Source organism: Bombus impatiens, unplaced genomic scaffold (genome assembly GCF_000188095.3).
Source record: "Bombus impatiens unplaced genomic scaffold, BIMP_2.2 scf_0311, whole genome shotgun sequence".
NCBI lineage: Eukaryota > Metazoa > Arthropoda > Insecta > Hymenoptera > Apidae > Bombus > Bombus impatiens.
Genome location: NT_176730.1, coordinates 399,509 through 414,883, shown reverse-complemented (window position 1 = coordinate 414,883; position 15,375 = coordinate 399,509). Strand labels below are relative to the sequence as shown.

The 15,375-nt window shown below is 36.8% G+C and overlaps 1 protein-coding gene across 4 annotated transcripts in view; it reads left to right on the top strand.

Moving 5' to 3' along the window:
• The window catches only part of LOC100750118 (tyrosine-protein kinase Src64B), an 87,461-nt gene that overhangs the window by 28,204 nt on the left and 43,882 nt on the right, over nucleotides 1–15,375 (top strand). The window contains exon 1 of one of the 4 annotated variants that reach the window (XM_024367187.2): nucleotides 3,460–3,691. The exons of the other annotated variants lie outside the window; for them this stretch is intronic. The gene's annotated coding sequence lies outside the window, so the exon portion shown is untranslated. Of the gene's footprint in view, nucleotides 1–3,459; nucleotides 3,692–15,375 lie in introns of those variants that run through there. 4 annotated transcript variants of the gene reach the window in all.

Below are 15,375 nucleotides of genomic sequence, written 5' to 3'. Positions count from 1 at the left end.
CGAGAGGAGGACAGAGTCACCGATCCTCCGCCTTCGCGTCGCTTTCATCGTAGCAACAGAGGGTGGAAACGAGACGAAGAAAGAAAAGAGCGAACGAACGGTTGGATGGCTCGTTTATTAAAGTTTTCGAGCACGAAACCCTGCTGAACGGCAACCAGTTGAATACACGTAAAAATGTTAAACACGATCCCAGCGGGACTGAGGGAAAAAGAAGGAAAGAAAAAATAATAAGGGGTAAAGAGGGGACAGAAAGAGAAGAAGGGAGATAAAGAAAGGGTAGAGAGATTACACAGAGACTAGATAATAAAACGGGAAGACGGAAACTCGGCCGTCCTCCGCTTTTTACCGCGCCATTTTTCCCGTTCTTTCGACAACTTTCCACGGTCCCGGTATGCATCGCGCAGGAACTTTGTGCCACCAGCCAGAAAATAGGGAGCAAATAGACGAGCAAGCGGGATAAACTATAGGGAAGTGTTTCGTGCTTGCTGGCAACTGGATGTTGCACTCGCTCGGTCGATGCGTATCCCGGCGTCGCTTGTGCATCCGCTCTGATGCTTGTTTACGAAAAATATTGGACAACTTGCGCGAGGAGCTATAGGCGAATATGGATTTGTCAGCAGGATCGTGCAAATGTTTCGGTCAGATTGGTGAGAACCTTTGAATTCGGGTTAAAACGTGATTTATGAAAATACTGCTGGGTGCTTGAAATTTTGCCTTTGGATGATACAATGTAGAGGCATATGAATCAACGGAAGATTTGTATCGGGAGAGCCTCATATTATTGTACCTTGGAATACCAACGTTGTTTTGGTTTGCTAGGTTCAAAGGTAAATGAACTCCGGACAAAATATTATCGCTGTTTATTTTGTATTCGTCAACCGGAGTTACGTTTGGACTTTTTGTAGTAACATTTGTCGATACAAATAGACGAACGTGCTCTCTAGGACAGTCATAATAACAAGTCATTATAGCGAGCCATACAGTCGAATAGTGAGCGTAGAGTCGAACAGTAGCATTGAGCGAGCGACGATTACGGCTGGTATACATTATCTCTGTACTTGTACTTGCAGTGATTTTAATATACACTATTGCAATTTTATCACTCGTCTCTTTAATAAATAAACCAACGCGTTTGATATACACCTCGACAAGTTTGGAGATTCTTTGGTTTTATGTAATTTATATATCATCGGTGATTATCTATCGTTTTAATTATTGTTACCGATATGCTATTGTTATATTTGTTACTAGCAATCAGTAGATAACGTTTACGTAACAATTTAAAAGATATACGTTTCGTTAGTATACAGGATATAACATATTACAAAGATATGATTCATAGGGTGATTTAATAATTCTGATGACACATAAGTATATGCTTTTTTACATCTTCTAACTGTTTGATTCTTCGATACTCTTAAATCTACATTTCCTCTGTATGTCCTATCTATCTGGCGAGAAAGGAAGAAAGGAAGTTTCATTCGATTCGATTCGATTCGATTCTACCAGTCGAATCAGCTCTGCCATAGCACAGCAAGGGTGGGAAATTAAACACGAGGGTTATACTATCCGTTTTTAATCGCGCGCCGTTAGTTTTGTTTCCTTTTCCGCCGGGTAGTGCACGGAAATTGAAGCATATGGGTTTCGTGTCTGGTTTGTATTACACGGCTCGTTTCCTTTTCTTTTTCACCCCTATATACGAGCGATACGATTGTTTGTATTCTGGAAACAAGACATCGATTATACTGCTGGAAAAAATCGTAAGACGTTTTGACTTCAATCTATTGGAAACGTTCCTATTTCCTTTCTAATTACAGTATTTTTATTCCTTTACTTTTTATTATTGATTTTCCGAGTGCCATGCTTTCATTTCTAGCTTGTTTGCAATTTATTTTTAATTTTCCCCTTCTGCTCTCAATTATTTATAAGATTTCTATTTGTCATTTTTATTTAACGTTCTTCTACTGTTGCATTAAAGAAAATTACTAAATCGATAGATTTCTAAGATAATACGCGCAAGTACAATGTACTTACGTATATAACATTCTATTTCATAATACTAAACGTATATATATGTAGGCATCGTGGAAGCGAGTGAATTTAATTAGATGGATATTTATGTTCGCATATAAGTCGAATAATATTATGGGGATAGAAAGACAAACATTTATTCATTCGGAATAATTTTTTCAGAACCAATTGCATTATCAATATCGCACGTATTTAATGATTAAAGCAATTTTTTTTAGACTTCGTGCGATCATCTTGCAATGTTAAACGTCGATAAGGATAGTAATATGTAGCACGCTGTGCGTGGTCGTTAATCGATTCCTATTACGTCAGGATCTCATCGATTTATCGTTCCCGTGATGCTCGGTGGTTTTCGCCGGAATTCGAACTAATAATGCGACCGAAAACAATATCGAGAATCGTAATTACGGCGAAACGCGTACGCGTTCGCCTCGACTCTGTTCGAATATTCTGTATATGGCAGGTTATTCGTTATCGAGCATGCGGTTTGCGACCTGTGCACCTATCTTGTATACATTGTACGCGTACAATCGAAATAATACACGTGCTTGTCGTGAATTTATTTTCAAGAAAATTTTCATTGTACGTATCGCAAAATCAAAGATATAATGCGCACATTCATCGATTAATTACAAGCCACCTGGCTGAATGTTTCGTTTAATTAGCGTAAGATTGCGGTTGGATATTTCAATCTCTTGTATTTGAGAAACTTGAATCACTCGCTTCTTTAATCACTGGTCAATTGGAAATTTTTATTCGCGAAGAAAAGTCCTTTAGGGAAAGTAAATGGTTTTTCAATTAATCTGCTGAAATATTCAATAAACAAAATTCAAAGATTCCTGTATTCCATAAAAGTTATGAAATAAAACTTATAAGATATTCGAAATCGCATTCGAAGTCTGCGTTAAAAAATAAGAGCGTATGCGAATACTTCTTCTAACCACTATAATAGTAGCGAAAAAAAGAAGAGAAAAAAGGAAAAAGGGAAGAATAAAACATTTGTCGTGTAATTAGCGGAAAAACGCAAAAACCCTTGATATCTCGATAACATGGAATTGTAGCAAAAGCAGAGTATTTTTATCCTGGAAATACACCATTGGAGTGTTCTAAAAAATTCATAGCTCTTCCACTGACAATAAGCAATAGGAGAAACCTGACGCTCGGGCTGGTAGTATAGTACGGCGAGCAACGATCGTTCTCCAGCGCGATATTGAGCGCACAGGCATTATACGGAATGAAATAAAAGCCGAGCGTATTGTCTAGTTAGATCGTTAGTTAGTAATGAAAATAACACAACCGTTACATAGTTAAGACTTCTGTGAACGGGTGTTTAACTTGGTGTGTGTGGAATACACGCAACAAGAGGGGCGAAACCAGGTTCGAACCGGGAACAGAAGAGAGCGAGACAAATCTTTGAAAGACCACGGTTGGCTAGTGCTATCAATAGTTCGCTGAAGTGCCTACTTACTTTACCCTCCAACCTTTTGCACAGTGGCGTAGGGAAAAGTAGGGTCAGCCATAATGTCGGCGTTTAGACAAAAGGAACGTACAACGTACCTTGGAGAGTCTCGTCTTTGTTGCACGTCGAAAAGAAGTCGAAGAAGATCGAACGATAACCGGAAGCCTTCCTGGTGTCACCTCGCGAAAAGATAAAGTCACTGTACGTATTGGATGTTTATCGTGACAGAGAAATCAGGGTTCTTTTGTGTTGGCGAAGTAATATTATTAATGCACTACAAATTTTTATGCGTTTGTGAAAAATTCAAAGGTGTAAAATTGTACAAGATGTACATACCATAATATAGGAAAATATTCGAAGTAGATTGCTGGCTGTGATATTTAATGGATGCAATGAACCTCTATTTTTAGCTTCTATTTCCTTGATTACAATTGTACCTAGACGGATGAGAGTTCAAAAGTTTGGTGCGTGGATATGAATATGTAAGCGTCGATTCTTCTATAGAGGAGATACGCGTGTCAAGCTCAATGCATCATGAGTTCTATGCTCTATTGTCGTTCTATTTCAGTAAATATTGTATAACCGATAGTGGGAATGTATCATCAGGGTTTAGGCTTAGGGCTGGGGTTTGAGTGGTGATACTCATAAGGATTTAAGGACTACTGCGGTTCTGGCAATAAGAGTTATGCATGTTAGTTTTGGAGTGTCGACAAGGGTGCGATCTCTTATGTTTGTGTCTGCCACGGAGGATCGTTTACACTGTACCGATGATTCGGGTGTACTCGGATACATTCGGGATACTCAGGTACACTCGGGTACACTCGGATATACTCGGATATACTCAAATACACTCGGATATACTCAGGTACACTCAGTTAAATTCGTGAACACTCGAAGACACGGTGCCCCGTGGCATGTGGGAAGCGAACGATCTAGCCACGAAGTGGGCAAGTTGATGAACACTGTAACAAAAATTGTGAGTCAAAGAAATCTCAGCATTTAATATCAGCATAATCCCAGAATTTTGCGAGATATACGTATTACTTCACAAAAGAAGAAGTAGACAAAATCGATGAAATTATGTTATTAAAATATATTGTTATAAGATACACATCGATCGGGAGTTCTGACAGGAAGATTTCAAAAAGTGTAGTTAATGATTTTGGCCTGCTAACGGCTCGTATATTCGTAAAGATATGAATTTACGCAAACACCAAGAGTTCGTTTATTATTAACTGAATTATCGCGCAAGAGGGAGCCATAGTGCGAAACAAGAAAGTAGAATTAGATCGAACACACGTATAGATCGTTATTCACGTCGAAACTTATCGTCGTTTATCAAACAAAATGGAAGCACGATCGTCTGAGTTGCAAAATCAATCTGGGACAAACGACATCGACAGGGAACCAACTGTTTGTCGCTGAGAAACTTTACGGCTATTTTATTTCGCAAACGCGCCCTCCGCTTTTTCTGTAGAATTTCGTTTCCGGAGGGAACACGTTCTCCGAGTTTGCCTAGGAAAGTCTCGTAAATTTCTGGAAACCGTGCTCACGGGCAAAGCGAAGCAGATGGAAACGAAGTTGGAAAGAGCTGCGAGAAGTCGCCAGGAAGTCGTTTTGGGATCGACCTAATAGCATTTTAGCGATATCGAACGGGAGTACCAACGTAACTCAACAATGACGCAGGGTGGAAAGGTTGTCGACCTTTAAAAAACTGTGTCCGAGTGCTCTAGAAACCCCGAATTCGACGCGACAGGGATCCGTCGGATTATTTTCCGATCGGACTTCTTCGCGTTCCTCTTTCGCGCCACTGAACAACCAGACTCTATTTTCGGACAAACAGCTTACTTTGCTTTTTGTCACCGATAGATTCGACGCTCCTTTTAAGTTAGAGAAACGAGACGCTTGCCTGTTTCAATACGATTGAGTGTTTGGTTGGGGTCATTTGAAGTATTTGAATATTGAATCCTATTATGGATGGTCCTATTATGGATCCTTTACTCTTCAACCGTTGAATAAAACGACGCGCGAACTTCGTACTTCTTATTCTTAACATTAAAATGTTGTCGCTTATTTACACACGTAGGTTTTCATCTAATTTCATCTAACGATATTTTTAAAGCGATTATACATAGGAACGATACGTTATTTATAAGATAAAATTTATCTCTTCGTCTCTTCTGAATTTTTTTAATGTCTAGAAAAAGATACTTGTTTACATATTTGTAGCGGTTGTGTTTTTTTTTTTTTAGTTACGCCTGAATTGATTAATAAATAAATTCCAACGTCAATCTCCTTTAAAAGCATAAATATCGTTCGAAATGCAGCATCACGTACTGTCATTAAATTTATCTACATTTGTATATTGTTCAGATTGGAAAATGTGACTGCGTCTCTATCCTAAATTGCAGCCCGTATTTTTCTATAATATTTATTTCATTCGTTTATTCATAAAAAGGAAATACTAAGGTAGATATCTATGGGATAAAATTTATGATAAAAGTCAATGTTTGAGCGTCATTATACTTTGAAATTTTAATTATTCCGGTATATCAGCTTAGTCCTTAATCGATTCGTTACCCACACATTTATAATGTCAGTACAATATGGAAATATGTGTAGGATGTATTTTATTGCACGACCTAGAGACGCGTGCTATTAGGTTGTATCTAGCAGTATATAACACATAACGATGAAATTAGTGGGACACATGTGGTCACATTTTGTGGCTCGTAAGGGTAGGCCATGAATTGGACGCTGACGAAATCAAGATTTAATACGTACTTAGTACATGATGTGTGTGGACGGAGTATAGAATACTATGTATGATTTCCATTAAGGGAACACTGCCTTCTGACGAAGAAATATCCATTTTATTAACATATTTCACATGAAAATGGTCTTCTTCGTGTAACTTTATATTCGAATGATCTCTTGTATATTATCACTTAAGTAATGTTATCATATTTTCATTTTATTTCAAACATATTCAAATATGTATTTTATTCTTATTTTAGATATGTTAAAATATTTGAAGTTCCCAGTGTTTCGTATCGTCTAAATAAGAACAATAAAAAAAGCCAATAACAACGAAAGAAAAAAAAAACGAATAATAAGGCTATCTTAAATCGAAGAAAAACAAAGATAGCATAAAGAAAATAATAAACATTCAGATTTCTTCAGTTTCGAGGTAATAGATAGGACATTTTAACTAAATAAAATAGGACGAACAATATAAAATATTATATTGAATGAAAATTCGGCCAACACTAATTTAATTATCGTCCTAAAAATTCCTCGCGTAGAACTTGATGGAAAAGTAAATTTCGTTGTACGATCCAAAAGCAGAAGCTTTTTTATTCGCGGGTAATTGTTCGTGGGCAAGTGTATTACGAAACGCAAACGTCGCCGTCGTGGCGAGTTTCCGGTACGGCGCACGGATCGACGATTACTCGGGAAAGGCGGACAGGCTGAGAATGAAATTTGGATTCGGTTCGAAAGAATTAAATTCGTGCGGGCGAGCACCTTCTCAGCCTGCGAATCAGCCAGGTGTTCCAACACACGTCGCTGAATTTTCGTTATTTCGCCGACTGGCCACAGCACCGACACGATTTTCGCATCGAGCGACTGACCTTTCGGTGGTGGCCGACTGTTCCGGAAACCTCGAATCAGCTAACGAAAATTTCGCTATCCAACGATCGAATCTCGATGCTCTGTTTGAATGGTCGTTTTATCCGCATACATATTTATTCTGGGAAGTCCAGGTACATTGGTGAATCGACAGAGTTTACTCATTCCGATATCCATTCTTACGTATTTATTCCCGTTTGAATACGCGATAACTTGAAAATACGATTGCATGTTTGAATAGGTATTCGAGGAGAAATCGTTTAGATTTGGATGATTTACGGATGTATTTGGAAATTACTTTTTTTTTTGGTGCTTTTCGAATAATTGTAGACCAGTTTACTGTAGTGAAAAAGAAAGGGCATTTTTCTCCGCACTGTTTTAATATTTCAAAGTACGTACAGTGAGGTTTGAAAATAGATTAGGCTGTTGTTTAATTTCTACTTTCATCGTTCGTATTAACGAAATATAATTGTAGCTTTTATCGTTTTTTTATAGCGAAATGGAATTGTTAGTTTTTATCACGTTTAATAGCGAAGTATCACAGTATTTCTGTTTCTGTATTTTGTAACTACAAGATGTATTTCTGTTCTTATTGTTTGCAGTAGCAAAGTAATGGCTATGTGTATAGACTGCGGATAATTCAGATTCTTGTGAATATAATTAAAGAAACGGAAAGTAGACAGAAAATTGTTTGATCTACTGAACGCTGTAACAAATAGTCTAAATATTTTAATACATTTTTGCATATTGTATTTAAAGATTTACCGTGAATCCATAAATATCCACAGTCTAGTAATATATTATACGCAAAGGCAAAGTTACATTTGTATCTAAACAATGAAATAGTTTTTAGTAGTTAAATTGGAAGTGTTTGAAGCAAAGTTTGCATCTATTCGTTGGTAGTTATTAGCACAAGAGCTGTTTGTCGAGAGGAGGCAGTCTAAAGCACAAGTATGTTGGAAAACAGGATTTGAGAACAAGAATTCACTTGTCAGGAGTTGTTTGTCAGTCAGCAGTAAGCAGTATGTAGTCCAGTGATTAATTAGGATCGAGTAATTGGATCTCTAGTTGGCTCGAAATTATGCAGCACTACCTTCGTTTATTGCTCAGTCTCAACAAATAAGCTGGCTTGAACTTTCTCTCGGCTGTTCTTTCGAGGAGATTGATGCTCTTTCCGCTACAATCATAGTCATTTAGATCATTGAGATCATTGAGAACCGTGTCACGACTCTGTACTATACAACATCTATGGATGCGGTTATTTACATTTAAACAAGACCAAATTTTCACTCGTAGCATTCAGTTTCGTTAGAATATAGGAATTTGGTCATTTTTGTGCAATTATTTTGCATAGTTTCTTTATTTAAATATTCACTATTTAATAGATAAAAAATTTACAGCTTTGAAAATTACTCCATCAAAATGATATTTAAGTATAAAGCTTCCTATACTTTCCTTCTTCATCGTGCAGACAAATCTATTTTTAACATAAATAAGGTTAGTCGCATTCAAAGTTTAACGATTCGAATGATTTCGGTCTTCACTGGAAGAATTGCAATGATATTTGAAACGAGTCGATTACGTTCGCCTATTTCAATCATTTCGCATTTCAAATTTACCAGCGAATCACTCCGTGCATGGAAACAATTCCTCACTCTCGCTGGATCTATTTTAATCGCAGTCATCCTTGTGAACGTTCACGAATCGTCGTGTGAAAGCGTCTTTTCAGTATGCAAACCGCGCGACAAGTCTGCACAACGGAACTCAATAACCTGCAAAATCGTCGTTAGAATCAACCTGTGCTCGAGACAGATTTTCCGTATTACCGTAGGTCGCGTATGAAAACTGAACGAGAACGAGAATCAGTTCTTTTTCATTCATACAAAACCATGCCAGAATTCTTATCTATTTTTTTGAAGAATATCTTTTTACCTTTCTTATAGTTACAAACTTTCTTATTTCGTTCGTTTATTATATTATTTTCTTATTATTTTTACATTTTCTTATTTGCACTTAAGTATTCGTCTTGTTTTCTCACCCTTTTTTTAATATTCTCCTTCTTTCCTTACTTATTCCTTTACATACGTATAATCCTATCGCTCTTTGTTACATTTTATTACTACGTTATTTGTTTATAATTGTTACATTTCTCATTTTCCAAAATTCCTATCTATTCGTTAATAGACTATAGACCTTCAAGATTGCATTGCTATGAAGATATCAACTCGCGTGAATATGTAATTGTGCAAGGAGCATAAATGGCACTATTGTAGTTACCAAACTGAATCACGAAATTTTATGGTCAACTTCGAAAATGAACTCGCTGTGTCTCTTGTCTGGTCATTAACAACGAACTTAACCGTATTAAACAATGATAAATTTTCGTGCGGAAAGTTGAGGCTAGTTAGACTTGTGGTATGGCGTACCGTTGACCTAAGTTCAATCTTGCTTCTTCCGCTTCCTGCATCATGAAAGGGCCGTTAACAGTAATTTTACAGCCGTTAAAAGTAAATCGCGAACGATAATACGACGGAGAGCACCGATTACAAAGGCGTTGTACAACAAACTGTCGATACCAGATAAAGGGTTCGAGCTGAAGATTAAAAAGCTTTGAGGAAGAGATTAGCGAACTTAATGCCGGGGGAGTGTTCTCTTGCGATCACGGTTAAAATGACTCGAAGCAATCAAGCTTTCTGATACGTTCAATCAATATTTTTCTTCCGTGTTTTTTCATCCTCTTTAAACTTTCCACGCAGAATTTTTATATTTTCTCAAAGTTTTCATTACGAGGAAGTATTAAAATACGCAGGTATATTTTAACCTTCTGTTGTGTCGTGCGATATAATCTATTTGTTTTCTTCTTTTTAATATATCTTCTGTTATCATATTGTATTTTCCTGTAATATTCGTAATATTTTTTTCTTTCTTCTGTAAACAATCTTCTTCTGTGACAAATATAACCGTAATCAAATTTGTAGCCAGAGTTAAACCTACTTTGAGACTTACCATATAATGAAAAACGATCTACGTTTTTCTGATTTGTTGTCGAATGAATTAAAGCCGTTCTATTAAAGTAACTCATCTAATAGTTTCACAGCTTCATGATTTATTTTAATACGATTCTATCGAAATATAATTACAGATACACTTGTAGTAATCGCGTAGTACGAATGATATTTTATTGAAAAAAATTGAAACACGTTGGAAAACTAAAGACGCTTTCGTAGAAAACGAATACGAATCGGGGTTTTTATCACGAATTTTTCGATTTGAATGTAATACACGTAAACCGTACTATTGTTACTAATAAAATAAAAATATGTATTCTTGTTTATCGTTGAAAATCGTGTCTTCGCTAATATATTCTTATTGATGGAATAAAAATACATTTTTATTCATTGTCGAGAAAATTCGTTCCAACAAACTGGAGAAACCTCGAACTCGAAATATATTTCTCAAATAAGACAACTCGCACATCTGTTAATCGAAAAAATGAAAGAAGAAATATACTTTCGAAAGGCAGCGACCAGTGGCCAACAACAGAACGCCGCGCGCGCAATTTCAATCGATCAAAGGGACGAAACGAATTTTGTGCGCGTCATACACACACAGAGTGAGTTGTGCAAATCGGCGACCGGTTGGTTCTTCTGGAAACGAATCGATCGATTGTAGCGAGTACAACGACCGAATTAATAACGACAGCGGACTACGTAACGCGAGGAAGCGGCGCGTGCGAAAATTTATTGGCAATTTTCTCAGTTCTCCGGGAACTTTCCTTATGGTGCAACCGCACGAAAGTCGGCTGACTGTATGTAGGTCGAGATTGAATATAAATTTGTAGATCGAACGACGATTATTATCGATCGATAATACCTTTGCCATTCCGTCACGATCAGTCAACTTTTTCACCTCTGTCTCTAATCATCGGTATGCGTGTATCCGGTTCACGGTGTACAATTTATTGCAATGAACTTTTAGTCGAATAATAGATAGTCAATGAAATTTTATTTCTTACCATCCATCGCTTCGTTATAGTTCCTTTTCTCTCTTTTCTCTTATTGGTTTGTCTATTAAGTAAGAAATACAACTTTATTTATTAATCGTTCATTCGTTATTTTGTTAATTGTAATGTTATTTGTAAGCATTTATTCGTTTATCGAAGCAAAGAACGAAGTTTCATTCGTTATTTATTACTCGTTTATTTACTGCTTGAATAAAATCTCCTGCTGTTTTACTAACTTTATTATTATAATCATATACAAATTATATAGACGTTACACGTTACCTGTTCCTCGTTATTTTATTTATTCGTTTTTTTTTATGGAATAAACAACTTCATAGAAAATTTGATATCCGAGAGGCTGATATATTCGTCTTCGAAATTCGATATAAGAGAAAAGTACGTCATGTACGTCAAATCATTAATATGTTACAAATAACTGTTGATATTTAGGTCGTTCATCAGGATCCATACGTATTCAGTACTGACCTAATTTATTCGTTATTCACGAACAGCGAATAATTCGAATAACGATCCATATCATAAAATGGATTCATTCGTTATTCGAAGTATCTTCTAGTTAACGTTGATTGCCAATTGGTTAACGATATGGTTCCATTAGCGGATAAATATCGACAATTTGGTTGGACCAATAGCACCTAGTTCTAATTGCCACGCAATACGCGCGTAACTACGTAAGCTGTATGCGTGTATACGCTCGTTATGTCTTCACTGACAAGTTAACGACTGTTCAAGCTTGTTCTTGGCAAAGTTTATCGTCACGAATACCTTCTACTTTGAGGGATTCATTTTGTAGTCGCCGTGCGTTTCTCGAGTTGAAGTGCATCCTAGCGAGGAAAATTGCATTTCATCGTTTCGACTTTTTAGGCTCGATCCACACTATCGGTTCGCCCTTGGTTCGATCTAGTCTCCACGACGATCCTTGGAAAGAATATTTTGCTTGCAGCAGGATCGAATCTGAGTCGATAGAACGAAGAGCGAACGCGTTTCTCGATCTATCGTCAGGCAACCCATGATTTTTCGAGCGTTGCTACGGCTGGCCTAATAGAAACTCATTTTTTCTTCATTCTTTGTTACTTAATTTTCAGTTTGTTTAAATTCTTAATAGATTTTTAAACGGAATGTCATTCATCTATGAAAAAGATATCGTCTAACTGTTAACGTTTCTGCTTCTGCTATATGACGAGGACGTGTTAACCAGTCAACTGCGGGATTTAATTTCAGAAATCTGTCATGGGATTAGATCAGATAGGAGCGACGACGAATATACGCGTCAAACGCAGCGAAATAAAGCTTTCGTTCGACGTGTATACTCGTCAAACTCAGTTAACTGTGAATTATTTTGTCTTTCATGGATTTTACACGTGTCGTGCGTTGATGGTAAGTTGGCAGTCGCTAATCGCTACGACATAGCACACGGACAAGCGAGATATATATTGCGTTTTATCGCTTACAATCGCCCGTTGATATATTATTTTATCTGCATATGCATGTGGTGCGTTCACGTTATCGCATCAATTTCCAACAAATCCGATCTCGCTGCAGTAAAATATTCTTCCCAAGAATCGTTGGAACGACGGGATCGGAGGTGAGATCGGTCGTTACTGTCGGTGTGAGTACGTATAATGGAAAGTACGGGATAATAATTTGACCGAATCGAGGGCGGATCGGTGCGATGACGTGGATGGAAAACAACTGTGGACACGCAGGGATGTGATGGAACCGAGAACGAAACGATAGTGTGGATGGAGCCTTAGAATTTCAATGCATTCGCTGTCGTTAATAGCTGGGGAATGTGTCGTTTTCCAAGTGGATGGTTAACATAGAAATTAGTCGTAAAATATACACGATTCTCTGAATCCGATTTCCTATTCTAACACTCTGTACTTGTGGAATTTCAATATTCTATATGAGGCTTTTAAACGTTGTACGAGAGTGTAATGTACAATTAGTAGACTGTGAATTCTTTATAGGATGTAGGTAATATGTAAAAATATAGAAAATATCCAAAGAATAATACTCGTTATAATACTTGTTGTGTCTTATTTCTTTATTCGTGTCGATAAGAATATAAATATGCTTAAACAGCTGCAGTCGGCCAGTCCATGGGTGTCTGAATCTTTCAATGTATTTGAATACCTCCGTGGCTGTTAACAACGCCATTATATCGATCGTACGATATTTTAATGAAAACCAACGATTGTATACATCAAAATATTAGAATGTCTAAAAATTTGTAATTGTTTCTAAAGAGAGAATAATTTTTAAATTTGCCAGAATTCGTTTATCTTGCCATTTCAATTAATATACAGAGAAACTCAAACTGAAAAAGCTAAAAATTTCATATTAAAAGAACGAACACAATATTTCATTAATAGGTACAGCGTGGATAATAATCCTATTTTGAAAATTCCTCGGGATTCGCTTACCTTACCATCGATGTAAATTAAAATACAAAAACACCCAACAGTTGTTAGTTTCGTATTAAAAGAAAGAATACAATATTTTACCGATACGGCACGTATAATAATCCTATTCTGAATTTGACAGAATTTATCCAAAGTAATACGTTGTTATACAAAATACAAACTATATGTGGAACGCGCTAATGGGAAATTTAATCCGATTATGCAACGAAATTCCCGATATACATGCAGTATGATATTTAAAAGACTAACGTAATACACAATGGAAACGGTTGCTCTCTCTCTCTCCCCCCCCCCTCTCCCTCTTCCTCTCCCCCCATATATATATTTTCAGTTTTTATTCTCAACACAATATGTTAATGTGCTCGATATGGAATAAAACAAGAACACGTTTATCTATTGCGTTTCTTATCTATTGTGTTTATCTATATTTCGAGCTTATGCTCGATAACACACGTGCATAATATCTAGGATAAACTGTAGAAGTTAGGTGGAATACGTATAGGAGAGAATACATTAATAGGACGTTCAATTTAGATTACATAGCCGATTGCATTGATACAATATTAAATTAAATTGAAAAACACGTATCACCGTTCTTTCTTTTTCAGAAGTATTCGCTGCTCGATGAAAAGTTGTTTTATTTGTACATTATCGTTCTATGAAAACTGTTTCTTATTTTTAGTAGCTTGACGGTTTCTCTAAAGTTTTAATAGAAATTTCATTAACAAATTATCGTGGAATAAAGCTCCGATCGAGAAGATCAGGCTACTCTTCTTATAGAGGAAATATCCTTTTATCCACAACGATCCTCTCAAATAAAAAATCCACGTGTTTTAAACGACTACTCACCAAACAACACTTGCAGAAGCTTCCACACTTTCGAACATCTCGCAAATCCTATCGATAACAAATATTCTCTATAAAACTGATCATGAATCGCTTCATCCAGTCATCTACATTCAGTTCGTACACACTCGCCCATCATCCTACTATTGTACGTTTATATTTCGGAAACGACCAGTGATCGTGACAGGAAAATGGAGCAACGACAGCTTCTAAAAATATCACTCGGATCATTCATGACGAAAAAAAGGAAAGAAAAAAAAAACGCTTTACCGGAAGAGAGTTAGCAACAGAAAAAAAGGCGAGGTTGTGTTTGGTAATCAAAGCGGGGCGACTCAACCGCGAAATTTCACTAAAAATCGACGCTAGTACATCGAACGTGACTTTTCCCTATAGTGACTTTTCTCTTTCATTCTTTTTTTTTTTTTTTAGTTCGATAGTGTCATATTTTTCTCGCTCGAGAAATACCGTCGCGTATCCATAAAACGTTTCTACAAGTGTTCCAATACTTTGTGAGTTATTGTATGTTGATTAGCGTTTGAATACTCTCGACAGCTATTGTATGTTGATTACAGATATTCTTTGCTCTTCTCATTCGATACTATCTTCGCTATAACTTGCTTCCATATAACTTCGCTGTACTTCGATATAAATCCTTAAACGTTTATCTTTATTTTTGACACTGTACATTTTCCTCTCTCTTCCCCTCTCATCCATATCGCAATTTCCTTGTTCCTTCTTCTTCTTCCTTCTCGTCTGTCGCGTTTTCCTTCCTTTTCTCCCCTCTTTTTTTCCTTTTTATCTTAGTTTTTTGTAGCGTACCGAGGCATCAAAGCTTTGTCGGCGCGTTGGCCGGAACAACGAGCAGATTTGAAATTAGCACGGCCCGATGGAGGAGAGAGAGACAAGCCGACGAGCCTCTCCCCGTTTCGCAGTCGGTCGAATCCTACCTTTCCCTTTTC